General features: G+C 41.9%; 1 long non-coding RNA gene across 1 annotated transcript; it reads right to left on the bottom strand.

Annotated features, from left to right (window-relative positions):
- Positions 1-8,621: 8,621 nt before the first annotated feature.
- On the bottom strand, positions 8,622-13,886 carry LOC135396054 (uncharacterized). Its single transcript, XR_010423273.1, has 3 exons — positions 13,806-13,886; positions 13,601-13,738; positions 8,622-9,131 (listed from the first exon to the last, which is right to left on the bottom strand). It is a non-coding gene; the product is annotated as an uncharacterized LOC135396054 (long non-coding RNA).
- Positions 13,887-14,099: the final 213 nt, after the last annotated feature.

The raw sequence follows: 14,099 nt of genomic DNA on the forward strand, positions 1-14,099 counted from the left end.
GCTGAATGCAGTGGACTACTTACACAGCCACTTTGAAGGTCTGCGCTCTGTGATTCTCGAGTTCTCGAGAGATGAAGCAGAGAGCGTAAGGCGTGCACAGGACATCTTTGAGCTGGCGAAGCTTCTTGGAGAACTGGCGCACATTTCGGCGAACTACGTGTTCATAGCTGACAGCATCAGGCGACTGGAGACTTCCGGTCAAGCACTCTGCGATGCTGTTGCTACCATTGCTGCTGTGCGAGAAAATATCGAGAAAGAAGTGCCCAAGGGGCCTGTCGCCGACAAAGTACTGAAAAAGCTTAAGTATGTTCTGGAGAAAAATCCAGGGTTTAAAATCTTAGAATCAGTGGCTGGTGTGCTTGCCGGAACTGAACTGATGACACCAGAGGAAATACGCCCCTCGGACGTTCCAAAGCTCAAGTTTGCGCCAGTTACTTCGGTCGACGTTGAACGTAGCTTCTCGGCGTACAAGCTCGTACTTAGCGACAGGCGACGAAGTTTCACGCCCACAAACTTAGAAATGGTGCTTGTGTCATATTGTTACCATAACCTCACGTGAGGCAGACTTCATTTCTATTCTTATTTTCCCCACTTATTTAATGTTTGTTACGTTTTTATTTTCTGTAACCCATTGTCATGGGCATTCTCGCATGTCATGTTCTTCCATTACTACTTGTTACTTCCTGATATTACCTCTCTGAGGGAAATAAACAGAAATCCGTCTTCTCGGGAATGCTAAGGCGTGAAAAGCGTGCCTAAATATATTATGCCTATTTTTACGTTTTGATGCCTGAACTGAGATGTTTCGTGCCTATTATAGGCGCCTAAAATCGTTATTTTTAGAGCCTGAACATCCGGGGCCTAATGATTACAATCAAAATTAAAACTTTTATTATAAAAAGTCTAATATTATTATACGTGAGCACCCTGGCGGAGTTTTAATCAAAGTTCTGACAGATATCCGTAACTTCATGCACAACAGCTAATATTCCATTATGACACATTTAATCAAAAAAGATATTTTTAATCAATATGATTACAATCAAAATTACAAGTTTTATTATAAAAAGTCTCACATTATTATACGTGAGCACCATAGTGGAGTTTTAATTACAAAGTTGTAATAGGGGATGTATGTAACTTCAAGAACAATAGCTGGGCCGACTTCTCTAGCAATTTTTTTTTTTTCCAGTGTGCGGTGGCTGGTGCGCAGGTGAGGGGCTGTTCGTGTGCTTACCAGCGGACCGAAGAGCTCAGCGTTTCAGCTTTTTTTTTTCATGCGGCGCGTGGGCACTTTACATGCAAGTAGAGGCATGCACACTGCCAACACCGGGCCGACTTCTTTGGCGATTTTTCACACTGGGCCGACTTTGTGCACAATTTTTTTTCAGGTGATGCGTGAGTGGTTTACATGTAAGTAGGAACATGCACACTCTCATTCCATCCAGGCGACAATACCATCACACCTGGGCCGACTTCCATCGTCATTTTTTCAGTCTGGGCTGACTTGAATCGCTAATTTTTGCCGCTACAACAGGTGTGCAGTAGGCGGTTTACATGCAAAGGATAGTAAAGCCAAATAGTGGCAGGAATTATGTTGTAACTCTGCGTGAAGGCGAAAAACCCAGCCCAAAAAAGAAAGCAGAAGGAATGCAATACACATAATAAAAATATGAGAAGCTGAGTTTGATATTCCAACACGACACAATTAATCAATTTCTTACGATGTGAATAGCACACACGCAAGGAAATAACGAGAAATACGATCAACAGATAATAGAGAACCAAAACCCATCACGTAAACAAGAGGTACACAAGGATAAATAATTGAAAAATAATCTATCAAAACGAGAAACATGGCAAATTTAATACAGCACAGAGCCAACGCTGAATAGCAGACAAACACTTTGAACGGTGCATCATCCACACGTAAACAATAGACAGGAAAATAATATCGAAACAAGATAAAAAAATGACCACCATAGTGGAGCTTTAATTACAAGTGCCGATAGATGTAGTTAATTGTGGACAGCAGAGAACCTGGAAGACCATGGGACACGAATGACATGAACACAAGAGGAAATAAAATCTATAACACTACATTAACCAAGGAAGATATTCTTAATCAAAACAACAGAAGAGGAGAATAATTTATCATTTTAACTATCATAAAATCATCCTCGTGATTTAGTCTAGTCGAACCCTCATACAATTTTCATTCTAAGGGACACTACAAACCTTACTTTGTTTTATGAATTCAACACAGAAAATGTATTAAAAAATGAACTTCACCACATAGGACACTCCTAGGCAACAATCAGCTCTAATAATATCTGCCCTGATTTGTTGAAGACGGGAGGCGTACACCTGCTTTGTGACAGTTATAAACATTTTCGAATGCAATAGGGAAGATAAGTTGATTATTCCAACATTACACATTTAATCAATTTCTTATTAAGTAAACAGCATAGACATACGGAAATAATGAGAAACAAAACGATCAACAGCTAATAGAGAACCAAAACCCATCACGTAAACAAGAGGTACACAAAGGATTAATAATTGAAAAAGAATCCATCAAAACGATAAGCATGCATGAATGAATAGCAGAGAAACGCTTTGAACGATGCATCTGCCAACATGTGTGACATAATGAACAGACTCGTAGTTTTTCAGTATGGCTAATGAAGAACCTCAGGTACATTCTGTGAATTGGAGCTACATTTATATGTGCTTTGATTAAGTTTACAAAAGGAATATTTACTTATTATCATTACATATCTTATGCATAGTGCTCATCTTCGTTGGTTAAACATTTCTGATGACTGTTGTATCATTCGATTCTCCCCAAATCGTATTGGAAGTGTGTGCCGCATGTTATGATGATTGGAATTGTAGACTGCGCGTCATTTGATAATAGATTCCTTTCAATATAGTATTGTCAACTGTCCAATCGTCTGAGAAAATATATACACTGTGCAATTTAATTCATAAAATAAGCTTTCGCAAAATATTAGTGATCCTCTTTGTAAATAAAGATTGATGTAACATATCTCTAAATTTCAATTAGCGATTCTTGTACAATTCTTTCCTTCGGGTGTCGGTGTTGTATAGAGTTTGATCGTGTAAAATCTCTTTGATTGCCAGCGCTGATTCCATGCGAAGATCCTTGTAGATAGTGTCTCCTTAGCAACCTTCAATCTAATCAAAGCTGTTTTCGTTGCGATGTGTAGAATACATTACAATGATGACAAAGAATACATTTATTATTTCAGTTATACACTTGTTTATTTCGATAAATTACAATTCTATTCCAAACTCTGAAGTTTCCGTTTGTTGTCTTGATTGATGAATTCCGAAGACGTCAAGTAGTTTATTCTGATTATTGGGCGCTTGAATCCAGCGTTGATTAACGCAGATGATATGTTGTCGGCATGTTTGTATTGCTTCAACAACTTGCACAATGTTGCGATGAACTTGCAAGAGAGTATTAAATGAAAATCGTCTGGTGGTCCACCGCAATTGATATGTTTGTTGAGTTTCAATAAGTGATGATACATCAGACCTTGCACGACAATATTGAACTTCTGTTCATTCGACATCCTTGACTGGTAGAATAAAATAAATGTGTAGAGGTTCTAGGGTGGAATATATCACGTCATAAGATTTTTTATGTACTTTCCATTTCAATCATTCGGTGTAATTTCAACAAATCCGTAATGAATCGTGCGATATAGACTGCTTGTATATGATAATTTGATCTGATTGCTTTCTTAATCAATGCAATGCCCATTGCAATGATTACAATTACGTTTGGTCTAGTGTATTTCAATTCTTTGTTAGCAAACCTCAAAAACTCCACCATCAATCCCAGTGGTCCTTCCGATGTTGGCGTGCAAATATTTTTATAACTATTGTAGATTCGGCATACAAGTTCTCGCATCTTGAATTCCATAATTTGCACCATATCTCTGAATACGATCATGTCTACGACGTATTGAAATGCAGCGATAATTGAATCGTTTCGAGGCTCCTCCTTTTCGAAGCAGCTTTTTATCAAGTCGTCTCATGACCTATGGTAACGCGTACAAAATCCATTCATCTCTTCAATGTATAGCAATTGTCTGTTCTGTTTTGTAGTGTGCCTCGACACTTAATTAAATCATATCGGTGCCAATTTTATTTATTAAAAATTTATTATGGTATCAGGTTTAGAATGTTCCACCTGTCGTGAGAATTATGAAAATCAATTTACAAAAAGATGTGGTGAGTAAGAAAAACGCGGACTTTAAACACGCTAGAAACCTCCCTTCCCTAACTTGACTTGCAGGAGCGAGTTTATGGTTTTCAACTATACATTGTGTACCAAGACTATTGTAGAATTCCCTACTCCCTGCGGGCGTAACCTTAACGAAAGTGTATGGGAGGCCGGATTCCCCCTCTCACTTCGAATCCACTAGTGGGTCCTGAATGGAAAAGACGTGTTTCTGTCATGTATTTGCGCGCGTGGTTAGGAAAATGTTTGCCTAAATTAATTACTGCTTTGACTTTGTTTCAGATGATCACTCGATTGATATTAATAAAAAATATTCTACTACATGGGAATGTATTTTTGAGGTGTGTGCGTTGATATTCACTGTAGCAAACTTTTACATTAATTTGCATTTCAAATGAGTTGTTTGTTTGTGGCTTCTGCGTGTAGAAATTACTATCGCAAAGTTATCATAAAACGATGTAATTAAATTTGATTCTCGTTTCGAATGAGTGTCGTTTCTATCACTTAGTAAACTTGACTTTCTCTCTTTGCTTCAGATGTTCACTCGATTGATATTTTGTGAGTTTAAAATAATGTATGCATGATAGTTGTGTCTGATCTGAAATACATTAAAATGCAGCGTTTCTCGTTTTGGTTGAGTACTGTTTGCGACGATAATATTTCTCATTTGCTTAGATAATGTTTCTCTAAAAACCAGTTTGCACTGATATTGACGTCTATTCCTAGATTTTTTGCGTGCTATTGTTTGTTGATAGAATTCTTCTTGTGTTCTTGAGAATCGAATAATTCCAATGTCTATTTGCGATCAATAAAAAATTTCGTCTCTGTACACCACTCCTAAGAATATTTCCTTTAGGAGGAAAGAATGTGAAAAAGAGAGAGGGTTTCCCACCCCATAGATTGACAACAGATTCTTCCCTTTGGGCTGTATAGAGGGAGAGAGTGACCCCGCCGTGCTCGAGACTGGTTGTACTGTGTAAAGCGTGTCTGTACTGCGTGTGTTGGATATCTCCGTCAAGGTAATGTTTATAGTGCCCGAGTAGGATGAAAATTGTATATTGTTAGGTCGCAAGGATGATTTTATGATAGTTCAAAAGATATATTATTTCCATTTCGATTTGTAATGTTTGATAGTTTGTTTCGCTATTATTTTCCTGTGTGTTGTTTACATGTTGGCAGATGCATCGTTCAAAGCGTTTCTCTGCTATTCATCCGTGCATGTTTATCGTTTTGATAGATTCTTTTTCAATTATTAATCCTTTGTGTACCTTTTGTTTACGTGATGGGTTTTGGTTCTCTATTAGCTGTTGATCGTTTTGTTTCTCATTATTTCCGTATGTCTATGCTGTTTGCTTAATAAGAAATTGATTAATTGTGTAATGTTGAAATAATCAACTTATCTTCCCTATTGCATTCGAAAATGTTCATAACCGTCACAAAACAGGTGTACGCCTCCCGTCTTCAACAAATCAGGTCAGATATTATTAGAGCTGATTGTTGGCTAGGAGCGTGCTATGCGGTGAAGTTCATTTTTTAATATATCTTCTGTGTTGAATTCATAAAACAAAGTAAGGTTTGTAGTGTCTCTTAGAATGAAAATTGTATGGTGTTCGACTAGATTATGTCACGAGGATGATTTTATGATAGTTAAAATGATAGATTATTCTCCTCCTCTGTTGTTTTGATTAAGAATATCGTCTTTGGTTAATGTAGTGTTATAGATTTTATTTTCTCTTGTGTTCGTGTCATTCGTGTCCCATGGTCTTCCAGATTCTCCGCTGTCCACAATTAACTACATCTATCGGCACTTGTAATTAAAGCTCCACTATGGTGGTCATTTTTTTATCTTGTTTCGATATTATTTTCCTGTCTATTGTTTACGTGTGGATGATGCACCGTTCAAAGTGTTTGTCTGCTATTCACCATTAGCTCTGTGCTGTATTAAATTCGCCATGTTTCTCGTTTTGATAGATTCTTTTTCAATTATTTATCCTAGTGTACCTCTTGTTTACGTGATGGGTTTTGGTTCTCTATTATCTGTTGATCGTATTTCTCGTTATTTCCTTGTGTGTGTGCTATTCACATCGTAAGAAATTGATTAATTGTGTCGTGTTGGAATATCAATTACTATCCTTTGCATGTAAACCGCCTACTGCACACCTGTTGTAGCGGAAGAAATTTGCGATTCAAGTTGGCCCAGACTGAAAAAATGACGATGGAAGTCGGCCCAGGTATGATGGTATTGTCGCCTGGATGGAATGAGAGTGTGCATGTCCCTACTTACATGTAAACCACACACGCATCACCTGAAAAAAAATTGCGCACGAAGTCGGCCCAGTGTGAAAAATCGCCAAAGAAGTCGGCCCGGTGTTGGCAGTGTGCGTGCCTCTACTTGCATGTAAAGTGCCCACGCGCCGCATGAAGAAAAAAAATGCGAGCAAAGTCGGCCGAGGCTGAAAAATAGCCAAAGAAGTCGACCCAGGGTGCACAATCATAAGTGTACGCTCAGCTCTTTGGCCCGCTGGTAAGCACACGAACAGCCCCTCACCTGCGCACCAGCCGAGCGCAGAAAAAATAATAAAAAATCGCTAGAGAAGTCGGCCCAGCTATTGTTCTTGAAGTTACATACATCCTATTACAACTTTGTAATTAAAACTCCACTATGGTGCTCACGTATAATAATGTGAGACTTTTTATAATAAAACTTGTAATTTTGATTGTAATCACATTGATTAAAAATATATTCTTTGATTAAATGTGTCATAATGGAATATTAGCTGTTGTGCATGAAGTTACGGATATCTGTCAGAACTTTGATTAAAACTCCGCTAGGGTGCTCACGTATAATAATATTAGACTTTTTATAATAAAACTTTTAATTTTGATTGTAATCGTATTGATTAAAAATATCTTCTTTGATTAAAATGTGCTACTCCTTCTGCTTAATTGAAAACTTGCATGATTATAAGTAATAAAAAATTGTGATACCCCTTCAATGCTATTGCATCATCATTTTCTCCTTCACACAGAGTCATATCGTAATTCCTGACACTAATGACTTAAATATATTTTCACTTGTACTTTTGTGTGTGGCTATCCTTTGCATGTAAACCGCCTACTGCACACCTGTTGTAGCTGGAAAAACATTGTGATTGATGTCGGCATAGATTGAAAAATGACTAAAGAAGTCGGCCCAGGCTGAAAAATGTGAGCGGGTAAGCGCGCGCAGCCCTCTGGCCACGCTCCGCCCACCACAGCTGCCCTCCACCCGAGCGTCGCCCGCCGGGCGGGGGAAAAAATACGCGAACGAAGTCGGCCAAGGCTAAAAAATGTCGAAAGAAGTCGGCCCAGGCTGAAAAATGTGAGAGGGTAAGCGCGCACGCAGCCTTCTCCCCGCCGAGAAGCACGCGAACAACCCTCCGCACACGCGCCGCGCGGGGAAAAATACACGGCGGTGGCCCAGACGCTGTGGGGTTCGAATCAGACACCAATAGAACGTACTCGCCACCGGTCTCACTCGGCATGCCCATATACTACTACCATTGTTTTCATTTTCCATACATAGTACTTTCTTCCGGTAGTACTCCTATCCCAGATCTCGATGGTCGTGATGGTCATGAGCCTGCTTTATTGCGCTTATATTCGCGACTGCAGCGAATCCGTGGCCACCTAGCAGCGATTTGTAAAAAGCAGCGAAAGCAGGTTTGAGACCGCGTCCGGGTAGAAGAAGCGGTACACGTTTCGCTCATTTTTGAACAGAATGCCGAAAACGAAGAAGATATCGAAATCGAAAATAATTATATAGGACTCGTAGCTGCTTCTCAGTGTGGTGAAAATACCCCACGCTTTCCTTTAATCGTTTCCTTATAAAAAAGAAGATAAGGAATTGTAGCGTGTTGACCGAACACACGAGTATCTTGTTCACCATGGATGATTCCGGATCATGCAGTCTCTATGCATGAATCCATCTTCTTCCTTATAATTTGTGGCTTTACGTAGCAAAACAACCATGATCATTGGTCGACGCCACAATGGCCGAATTGGAGATTAAGTTTGGCCACATGAGGGTCTTTAACGTGCACTGAAATCTCTCTGCCGCAGATTGAGTAAACATTTGATATTGGAGTATCACAGGAACTTCGTTCCTTGTTAATTTGTCGTACTGACGTGTACGCGTTTTCAGATCTCGAGCTATGTAACTAATATCAAAGTACTAACCTCCAACATATAGCCAGAGTCCTACAAAGATAACTGAGTTATAGCTAATGTCCTATGAGCACATGTTTTCTCATCACCACACCAAACAAAGAAATGTGCTCTTGCAAATGCTCACGTGAACATTAACTTGTGCATTACAATTTTTATAATAGTTACTTTTGTCTCCGAAAGTTCCGAAAGTAACTTTTGTTTCTTCTGTTGGCCCGTACACAAATGGTGTTCGCAGATGTTTGGCTTTCATGAAGCATTTCATGTGTCTATTAAAACTGAAACAGAATCCAGATGATGAACATAATGCCGCCGACACTGCAGTCCCTATGCTCGCTTTGCTCGGTAGGCTTGTTTTCGTCCGTCATTTTGGAAGTTCGGTGCGTCATCTGTAGTTCATTGGAGACTCGAATAGGTAGAAGCCGCAGACCGAGAATGGCTCATTCGACTGCTCTCGTGGTACCCTACTCCTTCACTTTCCTCCTCGTCCCCTCTTCGCGTTCGCCGTGTCGCAAGTTCTTAGCTTTTCTCCTCGCGCTCTCTTCACTCTCAGCGTACGCTCCCCCGCTGCTTTCCTCTTCACGGTCTCTTGTACTTTCATCCTTCGCTTCGCTCGTCGTTCGCTGTGCCGGTTCCAATGCCGACGCAGCTGAAACCCAGGAACAGCACCTAAGAGCTGCGCTCTAAAATGTTTTCTTCTTCAGACACTATTTTTTTATTTATTTAGAATACGTTAAAGACCCAAACGGGTACAACATAACGGAGGAGCTGGGCGACAATAACACTGTAAAAACTGAAAAAAAGTAATTAACATAATCGCCAAACAACAAAAGAAACGTCAGATATACTAAAAAAAAGGAAATACAACACTAAAATCATCAAGACCTAGTGCAAAAAAACAGCAAGGATGTACACATATAGTTCCTGTGAACAACAGTGCGAGAAAAGAAAAAGAAAAATAACGTAAAGAAGAGTCAGGGGAGAGATAACAAATTGGTGATGACCGCCTGAAACTGGGGATTCTTAGTGAAAAGTGTTACATGGCGGGGAAGGTCATTCCAGAGTCTTGACGACCGGGAAATAAACGACTGGAAGCAGTAAAGGGTATTACACTTATGTAAGCAAACCTTATTTTCGTGATCATGACGTTCAGATACGCAGGAAGGAGGCTGTAATAGACATGTACTTAAGAAATGGTTGTGATAGATTTTGTGAAAGAGCGAAAATCCCGATTGAATACGGCGCAACGATAAGGTAGGAAGAGCAAGGTCACTCCGAAGAGCGGAAATGCTAGTGTCATAGCAATATGAGTTAGTGACAAAACGAACTGCACGATTTGGTACTCGCTCAACTGCAGAGGAAAGGTAGTCCTGGTAGGGGTCCCAGATAGGCGAAGCATACTCAAGTTTTGGCCGGATGAAAGTCGTGTATGCAAGCTTTTTTATATGAGAGGGCGCAAGCCTAAGATTGCGTTGAAGGAAGTCAAGGGAACGGTTAGCGTCGGCGACAATACGGGAAATGTGTTGGGACCACGAAAGGTCTGCAGTTAGTGTTACAGCTAAGTATTTGTAAGATTCTGCGCGGACGAGAAGGGAAGTGCCGAAGTAGTAACTTGAAATTAGAGGAAAGGACCGTGAGAAGGAGAGAACTTTCCATTTATGAGTATTGACAGGTAGTAACCATGCCGAGCACCAAAATGATACACGTTCAAGGTCCTGTTGGAGTGTAACACAGTCTAGGGTGGAAGATACTTTACGGTAGATGAAGCAATCGTCCGCGAAAAGACGGACAGAAGAAGTTAAGCCGTTACAGATGTCATTAAAGAAAATGAGAAATAAAAGAGGGCCTATCACCGAACCCTGAGGGATTCCTGAGGATACAGGTGCCAGAGAAGACGCTGTCTCGTTGGCTGTCACAAACTGTGACCTGCCGCTTAAGAAATTCTGAATATAAGCTATACAACGGAGCTCTTGCTCCCTTGCAACGCTCACATGTAAAAACTACGGGACAATCGGAGGAGCGCCTAAAAATGGCATTGCTTGCAGACGACTAGTCCAGACATCCTATAACGTATGCTATGTTACACTTCTCAAGCAGCTAATCCCTGCTTTACCTTTCTTTCATTCTCAATGACCCCTTTGTTCCGCTCAATTCCCAACGTTTGTGAGCAAACTCCGACGACGGAAACTTTTACCTATTTCTGAGTTGAACTGCACAGTATGAGATTACCCGCACACAAATGTTGTTCGCAGATGTTAGGCTCTCATTAAGCATCGGTGCCTGTTACAACTGAAACAGAATCCGCAGGATGAACATAATGCCGCCGACACTGCAGTCCCTATGCTCGCTTTGCTCGGTAGACCTGTTTTCGTCCGCCATTCTGGAAGGTCGGTGCGTCATCTGTAGTTCATTGGAGACGCGAATAGGTAGAACCCACAGAGCGACTCTGGCTCATTCGACTGCTCTCGTAGCACCATCCTCCTTCACTTTCTTCCTCGTCCCCTCTTCGCGTTCGCCGTGCAAAACTTCTTCGCTTTCCTTCTCGCGCCCTCTTCACTCTCGCCGTACGCTCCCCCGCTGCTTTCCTCCTCACGATTTCCCGTGCTTTCATCCTTCGCTTCGCTCGTCATTCACTCTGCCGGTTCCAAGCCGACGCCACTCAACCCAGGAACAACGCTAAGAGCTGCGCTCTAAAATGTGCTGCAGTTTATAGAGGTCACACTCCCAGACCCTTCGTCAGCGCCAATACATCCATAGGATCTAGATCTATGCTAGGCTTTTGTTGTGTTGGTGAAAAGTCTGTTCGTCCGTTCTTGTTCTCTTTGATCCTCCGAAGTTCTTCTCAAACACGGTGAATGAGGCAAAAGGTTTGGATCGTCCTTTGACAGCGTCATGGTTGTTTTACATGTACCATGGCGTGCAGATCATTTACAATGACCTGCATTCTCTGGTTTTCGAGTTTGAAGAATCAGATTTCTTCAACACTGCACACTGCTCCCTAGGATCTGCTTGATATTAAACAATGGTATTTAAAAGATACCTGATAATACAGCTCTAACACAAAAAAAATGTTTAATATACCACACATATTTTGTTGCAAGGTAACGTTTAACGTATCATTTTTCATGCCACTTCCGGAGTCCTCTTTCACGATCTTTACTTGGCTGAACACGCTTTCTCATCTGCGTTCGAATGTGTAAGGACCAACAACGTCACCACGGGCTCTGAAATTTCCTTGGATGGAATGTTCCCGCGTGCATCACGGTTCTATCTTGCTCCCACCTAAAAGTATGAGGCAGACTCAGTCGAAGACCACTATTCAGTGAAAGGTTGCTCCACTGGGACATTATGGCGTCGATCTCGTGGTTTTGCCATGTTCCCAGCAGCCAACTTCACTACATCATATATTGGCTATTATGCTGGTTTCCGAACTTCAGTGGTAGAAAAGCATAACATATTTTCAAGAATTCTGAAGTTTTCCGGAAGATTTATGATAATATTATTGCGGTACCCTCTGTGATATACTGTGCGATGTGAGCAAAAACTCACTAGTAGAGCTGAGCGGCGATAGATAGGGCCACGGGTACCGCAGTGGAGCAGCCTATGCGCGCCGAAGCAGGGCGCGGAGCATCGACGCATGGCGCAGCCTGCGAACTCACCTGCAGGATTACTGCCGGCGCCAATCGCGGCACAGTATCAGGCCACGTGTGTATGTGTTTAGGAGTGGCTGACAGAGAACAACGCTGGTTCTGTGTGCTGCATTTTACTGCAAACGGCAGTCATGACCAACGTGAACGGATGACCAAGAAAGGGGCCTCGCACTGAAGAACAGAAGATCGGGCAGACGAGAAAACTTACCAAGGCGCAGAGAGAGAAACGCGCAAGAGAGACACCCGAGCAGTGAGAGCGATGCCTTGCTTCGTTGCTGTCATCATATAGCTGAAGGACGCGTCAAGCATGTTGCTGCACACCGAAAGTTGAGAGAAGCTAAAGGCAATTCCGTGTTGTTCCAGCCTGCTGGCAGGCATCAGCCCCATCTCATCATCATTTCTTTATGTGTGTTCGTGTGTGTGTGTGGTTGTTGTTGGAAGGGGTCTTCAGTTTCAATGCCATTCGTAAGCGACCCATTCGGGACACCGCGTTCCGTATGTTTGCTAAGAAGGTGCGAATTGGCAGGGCTATTGTGCTGAGTGAAGCGGTTCCAGAATTTTAACTTATCCGCATAATTCCTTGGCAGTTCAGCGAATCAGCAGCAACGCTATCGCATGACGCGTCATTGCATGTGCAGAGGGACCACCAGTTTTATCATCATTAGTTCCGTACCATCAGTATCATTCATCTTGCCTATGCCTCAATTTCAAATCGTCGACTCTCTTCCCCCCCCTTTTTTTGGCTATAGTCGTGACGTTGCCTACTTGAGTGCGGCAACAACGGCGAGCTACTTCGACCCCCCCCCCCTCATTATTGCGCACATGGAGTTCTCTGTTAGGTTCATCGCTCGTTCTAAGTCCCAACGCAAGATACATATTCACCACCTCATACATCTGCCTTGCCTTGCTGGTAGCTTTCTGCTACGCATAAATGGCATAATAATTCAGTTAAACAATGGGCTGCAGTTTTCTATATTTTGCCTTATATGTCAAAATTATTCGCTTTGAAAGTCGAACAACGAATTTACAAAGAACTGTACACTCGACAAAAGAGATGCCATGCAAGGAGAAGGACAGCGGTCCCAATCTTGCGCGGGAGCAGCAAAATTTGTTCAACCATCTCCATGATTTGATGAGTTCACGATTGCTTACCTGTTCCTGCTGCCTACAGCGAAAGAGAACAGTTGAAGCATTCACTGGCTTTACAATTGCATGCTTCGATGAGCGCCTCCGCAGGGAAAATATATTTAATGTCAATCGTGCGAAGACAAAAAATTAATGACCTCTGCAAAAGCTCGCCTGGTTTTATCTTCGTCTGTCGCCTTAGACGTCGTCTGGTGCGACAGCTTCACACAACAGAAAGAATACTATACACAGCACAATCTACATTGCATGAGCTTTGAAAGGAATACACGATACAAGAAACGGGTAACGGTGGAAGGTAAGACAGTAAAGAAACCGCACTTACGGAAAGGAAGGAAGAAAGGGAGAACGCCGCTTAGAATGGCACTCTGAAGGAGCCTCTTAAAACAGACATAGTGGTTGTAATGTTCGAGACAGCTTGCCGTTCTTGGCCCCACAGCTGTGGACATCGTCACGACTATAGCTGGTGACGAGGTGATGATGGAAAAAAGAAATGAGGGTGTAAAACAGAACTTCACCACATAACATACCCAAGGTCATGTAGTGGAGCTAGTGGGATGATTGGCGGACATCCAGGACGATGCGCGAGACCACGACCTCCGTGATTCGTCTGGCTGATTCGTCTGGAAGCATAGCTTCCAACGTGAACTGTCTCGTCCCTATTAACTCTTATTAAACCGTTGTTATTCCACATATATCCGCTGTCTCAGGTCAATCACTGCAGATAATTATAACCCGCTCTTTACTTTAGCAGAGAGCAGAACGTACTGCTCGCGACACGATTGTCTGGAATCGCGTGTGAATAGTTCTGCAGCCCATATTTC

The sequence above is a fragment of the Ornithodoros turicata genome, chromosome 5, assembly GCF_037126465.1.
Source record: "Ornithodoros turicata isolate Travis chromosome 5, ASM3712646v1, whole genome shotgun sequence".
NCBI lineage: Eukaryota > Metazoa > Arthropoda > Arachnida > Ixodida > Argasidae > Ornithodoros > Ornithodoros turicata.